We start from the raw sequence: 7,194 nt of genomic DNA, 5'->3' as shown, positions 1-7,194 counted from the left end.
AGGTGATGTGGCCTGCTGCTCACTGTTGTGTTAAGTAATACAGTATCTAAGAATAGAGGCATGTTACTAATTCCACATTCTGCCCACCATTTTGGACACAATCTTTGTAAACAGACAATATGCACACAGTGAGTCTGCTATAGTCCTAGTCTCACTTTGGCATGCTTCCTACGTCCTAGTCTGGTATTTATCTTGGCTACAGGACAATGTGACAAAGACTGAGGTGGTGGTTCACCCTGCTAGTGTAAACATATGTGCAGGGGAATCCTTGTTCTCCATGGTTAAGTCTCGTCTGCTGTCAATCAGTAACCGTAGGTAACAGTCTGGGACATGTCAAAATGCTCTGCAGCGGAAAACGCATGTTTCTTATTAGACAATTTCAGGTAGCACTTCCCGGTTTCAGTCCCTTTTCTTCCGTTTGGGGCCTAATGAACACAACCCTGTTCTGGTCCTCACATGATCCTGTCACTGTCCACCAGTGTCAATACACTCAGTACACATCTTCAGCTTTCCACCCAAACACCAGAGAGCAGTCACAACTACAGTTTGTATTCTCTCCTTTATGAAGATATCACAATGTATGGGTTTTACGACCAGGAAAACCCAATGTCGTGTCATTGTATGTCTTTTGAGAAAGTAAAGAAAGAGTTGATAAACAGAGCTATGAGACATAAAGAACATGTTAACAGCCGTTGAGGAGCAGACACCATGAGGGCTTGGTTCCATTGGCATTGTTTTCATCTCGTCCACTGGGAGAAGAAAATGCTTACAAAATATCACACCATGAGATCAACTACAATCACTCTCCCTATGTGAGCTGTTCATAGGGTATGATAACAGGTCAGGATGACCGATTCCACCTGCAGAAACAACTGTGTGTGTGTGTGTGTGTGTGTGTGTGTGTGTGTGTGTGTGTGTGTGTGTGTGTGTGTGTGCGTTTTGTTAGTTTATTTGTTTGTGTGTGATGAGCATGTGAGGTTGAGGGAGAGTTGATGTGAAATCAAAGATGTCTGTATAGATCACACATAAGGGATGCATTAGATTTAACAAGCTTCAAATGCTGGTCTGCAGGTCTCCATTGAGCAGCGTGCTTTTGAGTCTCCGTGGGGTCATTCATCATGCGTGACTTGTCCTGCTTGCTGTCGCTGCGCTCAATCACATCCAGCCCGCCCACCTTCTTCCGACACAGAACGTTCTGGAAGCTCTTCTGAAGTTCTCCGACAGGAACGCGTAAAGGATGGGGTTGGCACACGAGTTAGCGTAACCCAGGACCACCACGAAGGCAAAGGTGCTTCTCAGGAAGGGCGTGGTGGAGATGGTTCCTGTCACCGACGTCACATTGAAGACATAGAAGGGCAGCCAGCAGAAGACGAACACGGCAACCACGATGGACACCATGCGGGTTACCTTCCTCTCCGAGCGCTTCCTCTTAGTGGACCCGACACGGATCCCTGACGACTTCACCTAAAAAACGCTAGATTTTATTTGTATAGTAATCTTTAAAAAAAAACAATATTAGAAGACCCGACACAGATCCCTGAGGACTTCACTTTAAAAGTAGTAATAATTATAGATTTGATCTGTATAGCCCACTTTAAAATAAAGGTAAATATAGCTACATTTCAAGGCACTTCACCGCACAGGCAAAAACAAAAGAAGAAAAGGATAGATTAAAGTAGACATACTGTGCTACCATTACAACATACGATAGGTCACAACAAACGATAAGTCACAACAATTTGGTCAGGATGAAATTAAAATAAAAGTATAGAAAGATGGCAGTAGTCAGTCTCATCTATGTCGGTCCGCCTTGGTCTCAGGAGGTGACACTGATTATGTCCTAATATGGACACCGTAGTGGTGTCAGAACATGTAAAACAAGTACGACCTTAATGATGATGGTGAGGTAACACAGGCAGGTGACCATGACCTTAATGATGATGATGAGAAGGTAACACAGGCAGATGACCATGAGACTGACCTTGATGATGATGAGAAGTAACACAGGCAGATGACCATGAGACTTGATGATGATGAGCTTGACCATGAGACTGACCTTGATGATGATGAGAAGGTAACACAGGCAGGTGACCAGAGACAGACCTGATGATGATGAGAAGGTAACACAGTCAGATGACCATGAGACTGACCTTGATGATGATGAGAAGGTAACACAGGCAGATGACCATGAGACTGACCTTTGATGATGATGAGCAGGTAACACAGGCAGGTGACCATGAGACTGACCTTGATGATGATGAGAAGGTAACACAGGCAGATGACCATGAGACTGACCTTGATGATGATGAGCAGGTAACACAGGCAGGTGACCATGAGACTGACCTTGATGATGATGAGCAGGTAACACAGGCAGATGACCATGAGACTGACCTTACATGAGATGAGCTGGCAGGTGACCATGAGACTGACCTTGATGATGATGAGAAGGTAACACAGTCAGATGACCATGAGACTGACCTTGATGATGATGAGAAGGTAACACAGGCAGATGACCATGAGACTGACCTTGATGATGATGAGCAGGTAACACAGGCAGATGACCATGAGACTGACCTTGATGATGATGAGAAGGTAACACAGTCAGATGACCATGAGACTGACCTTGACGATGATGAGAAGGTAACACAGGCAGATGACCATGAGACTGACCTTGATGATGATGAGAAGGTAACACAGGCAGATGACCATGAGACTGACCTTGATGATGATGAGAAGGTAACACAGTCAGATGACCATGAGACTGACCTTGATGATGATGAGAAGGTAACACAGGCAGATGACCATGAGACTGACCTTGATGATGATGAAGGTAACACAGGCAGATGACCATGAGACTGACCTTGATGATGATGAGAAGGGGTAACACAGTCAGATGACCATGAGACTGACCTTGATGATGATGAGAAGGTAACACAGGCAGATGACCATGAGACTGACCTTGATGATGATGAGAAGGTAACACAGTCAGATGACCATGAGACTGACCTTGATGATGATGAGAAGGTAACACAGGCAGATGACCATGAGACTGACCTTGATGATGATGAGAAGGTAACACAGGCACCTTGATGATGATGAGAAGGTAACACAGGCAGATGACCATGAGACTGACCTTGATGATGATGAGAGGTAACACAGGCAGATGACCATGAGATGAGAAGGTAACACAGTCAGACCATGAGACTGACCTGATGATGATGAGAAGGTAACACAGGCAGATGACCATGAGACTGACCTTGATGATGATGAGAAGGTAACACAGGCAGATGACAAAGACTGATGATGATGATGAGAAGGTAACACAGGCAGATGACCTTGAGGACCTGATGATGATGAGAAGGTAACACAGGCAGATGACCATGAGACTGACCTTGATGATGATGAGAAGGTAACACAGGCAGATGACCATGAGCGGGAGGAAGAAACCCAGCACGAAGGTGTAGAACATGAAGGCGGTGTAGTAGGCCTCCTCAGGCTCCGGCCACACGATGGTACAGAAGCAACTGTTGTGCTTGGTGATTAAACCGCTGTAGATTATGATAGGCAGGTTGACCAGGAGTGACACCCCCCACACCGCCAGGTTGATGCTCTTGGCCATACGTGGCTTGCGCCACTTGGTGGACCGGATGGGGTGCACAACGGCCAGGTAGCGGTCGATGCTCATGACCATAAGGCAGAAGATGGAGGTGAACTGGTTGAGTGAGTCCACGGTCATGACCACGCGGCACAGCACCGCACCGAATGGCCAGTGGACCAGCGCCAGCTGAATGGCGATGAACGGTAACCCCAACATGAACAGAACATCTGCGACTGCCAAATTCATGATGTAAATATTCGTGACTGTCTTCATCTTGGCGTAGCGCAGGATGACGTAGATCACAAGGGCGTTGCCACAGAGACCGATACCACACACCAGGAAGTAGAGGAAGGTGATGACCATGGTGCTGGTCTGGTTGAACGTGTTGTCGCCCGTATAGGTACCATTGGGTTCCGTTGACTCGTTGCCCAGAATAAAGCTGTCGTACATCAGGGGTTCTTCGGTTAGGTTGGGGAGCGCGGAGGGGAACACCCAGGAGTCCATGGTGCCACTGGTTCCTCAATGTCTCTCAGATATCCAAGGAACTCGGACTATGACATCCCACCTGCATGGATGGAAGAAAATAACAGAATCAATGTGGTGCCCTCAGAATCAATATGGCCTCTCGCACTCTCTCTGTCTCTGTCTCTGTCTCTTTCTGTAGGGAACAAACATTTTTGAAAGGCCTCACAAAATATAACAGCACACAGTTACGAAATATAAATGTAAATTTACTCTCTGTTCCCCTCCCCCCTCAGATTTTCATTAGAAACAATCTTACCTTATTTTGTCCCTAATGAACCTCAAAGAACATTACAGTTCTGGTTTTTCTAAGTTGAGGTTACTTGGGGTAAATTGTTTTGGATTTCCAAGTCCCTCTGTTTAGCACCCTTTTTGTCCAAGCTCGGCTTGAACACGTTTGATAATATTAGCTTATTATATTAGCAATAACTAGAGGTGGGAAAAGTATCCAATTGTCATACTTGAGTAAAAGTAAAGATAACTTAATAGAAAATGACTCAAGTAAAGGTGAAAGTCACCCAATGAAATATTACTTGAGTTAAAGTCTAAAAGTATTTGGTTATAAATATACTTACGTAAGAAGAGTAAATGTAATTGCTCAAATATACTTAAAAGTATAAGTTATTTCAAATTCCTTATATTATTAAACAGGCATAATTTTCTTTTTTTCTGGATAACCAGGGTCACACTCCAAGACAGACAGACATTTACAAACAAAGCATGTGTGTTTAGTGAGTCTGCCAGATCAGGGGCAGTAGGGATGACCAGGGATGTTCTTTTGATGAGTGTGGGAATTGTTCTGTCCTGCTAAGCACACAAAATGCAATGAGTACTTTTGGGGTTCAAGGAGTAAAATGTACATTATTTTCTTTATGAATGTAGTTAAGTAAAAGTAGTCAAAAATATAAATAGCCAAGTACAGATACCTTAAAGAACTACTTAAGTAGAACTTTAAAGTAGTTTTACTTGAGTACTTTACACCACTGACTATAACAATATGAAGAATATTGTGATTGTCTACAAATGCTTAAGTGTAGACTGTAGCATATCTAAAAGTGATTGTCTTTCCAGACAATGCAGGTAATTCTGCCCCCTCAGCTCCGAGGATGGCACATGCTATTGACTTAATTGATTAGGATTTTAATGTGTGCAACGCTTGTGCTGTTGCAATAAAACTATGCTCATCATAGACTACTGTAATAATAACCTGTCTCAAACCAGGAAGAGATGGGATGGCTTTTGAAATACTTTACCTGGGCTTGATTGAGCTTCCTGGCGTAATGGAACCAATGAAATAGTCCCAGAACTGTGAACTCCACACCTCTGGCACTCCAGACAGACTCAATCAAACACTCAAAGAACACATACTATTTGAACCCAGGTCTGGCACACAGGGCAGCTTGCTCTCCCTACCTCCAATGCATTGGGTTTATATTTACTAATGTCCTTATGTAACTGGGTACCACTGTGTAACCTGTGTTGCAATCACACTTCAGACCATTGGTTCCTGGGGCCTCATTTGTAAGTCCTGTATACATAAATAATCATTGACGGTATGGGCAGGCTACAGTATTGACGTGCAATAGGAGCGCGACATCATTACCAATTTAATCTCAGAGCCTATACCAAGGCAGGACATACAGTATAAACCCAATAATCTGTTGATAAACTAAAAATAGAACAACAATGTCGTTTGCATGCAGTGGCCTAATGGCAATAGTTCCACATTATACAGGAAATAAGGGACGTTAATATAAAAGGTGAATGGAGGCGTCTTCCAGGCAGAGTTTTAATGCTCGTTCGGGCGCACACAGTTTTATGACAGGCCTGATATATAACGGGAAACATGCAATGTATGGCTTGTGCCACGTTTATACATCTCAATATTATTGTACGTGCACAGACTTTTCAGAAATGGCATATGCAGAAATTGAGTGTGAAATGTACATAACATTATAAATGAGGACCCTGGCCCTGGAGGTGTCTGTTGAGAGAGAGACTCTTGGTTGGCTGGTTCAGCTGCAGCCTCTGTCTACAGTCAGCCTGTGGTAATCAGTACTGGGTAAGCCCCATGATCTTCCCGAAAATTGATGGGGATAGACCTATATCCTGTCCACGAATGCATAGGCATCATGCTCCATTAAAGCCCATTAACCGAGGGCACATGTCCCCTGGATTTGGATCCCATTTGGGATAAAATATACAGTGCCTTCAGAAAGTATTCAAACCCTTTGACTTTTTCCACATTTTGTTGTGTTACAGCCTGAATATAAAATTGATTAAATGTAGGTTTCTTTTTACAAATGACAGATCAAATGTCTTGAGTCAATAAGTATTCAATCTGTTTATGGCAAAAAGCAGGCATTGAATATCCCTTTGAGCATGGTGACGTCATTAATTACACTTTGGAGGGTGTATCTATACACCCAGTCACTACAAAGATACAGGCGTCCATCCTAACTCTGTTGCCAGAGAGGAAGAAACCGCTTTAGGATTTCACCATGTGGTCATTTCGTGACTTTAAAACAGTTACAGAGTTTAATGGCTGTGATAGGAGAAAACTGAGGATGGATCAACAACATTGTAGTTACCAACATAACACATCAATGAGTATCACTTCATATTCCCGCGATATGCAACTGTTCAGGGAAGTCAGGAACCAATACACGCAGTCAGTCAGGAAAGCTAAGGCCAGCTTCTTCAGGCAGAAGTTTGCATCTTGTAGCTCCAACTCCAAAAAGTTCTGGGACACTGTGAAGTCCATGGAGAACAAGAGCACCTCCTCCCAGCTGCCCACTGCACTGAGGCTAGGAACACGGTCACCACCGACAAATCCATGATTATTGAAAACTTCAACAAGCATTTCTCAACGGCTGGCCATGCCTTCCGCCTGGCTACTCCAACCTCGACCAACAGCTCCGCCCCCCACAGCTCCTCGCCCAAGCCTCTCCAGGTTCTCCTTTACCCAAATCCAGATAGCAGATGTTCTGAAAGAGCTGCAAAACCTGGACCCGTATAAATCAGCTGGGCTTGACAATCTGGACCCTCTATTTCTGAAACTATCCGCCGCCATT

General features: G+C 44.1%; 1 pseudogene; it reads right to left on the bottom strand.

Moving 5' to 3' along the window:
• Positions 1 to 276: 276 nt before the first annotated feature.
• LOC135534735 (somatostatin receptor type 2-like) lies at positions 277 to 4,051 on the bottom strand (annotated as a pseudogene).
• Between the last annotated feature and the right edge of the window lie 3,143 nt (positions 4,052 to 7,194).

The sequence above is a fragment of the Oncorhynchus masou genome, unplaced genomic scaffold (assembly GCF_036934945.1).
Source record: "Oncorhynchus masou masou isolate Uvic2021 unplaced genomic scaffold, UVic_Omas_1.1 unplaced_scaffold_3893, whole genome shotgun sequence".
Taxonomy (NCBI): domain Eukaryota; kingdom Metazoa; phylum Chordata; class Actinopteri; order Salmoniformes; family Salmonidae; genus Oncorhynchus; species Oncorhynchus masou.
This window is presented reverse-complemented; position numbering and strand designations above follow the sequence as displayed.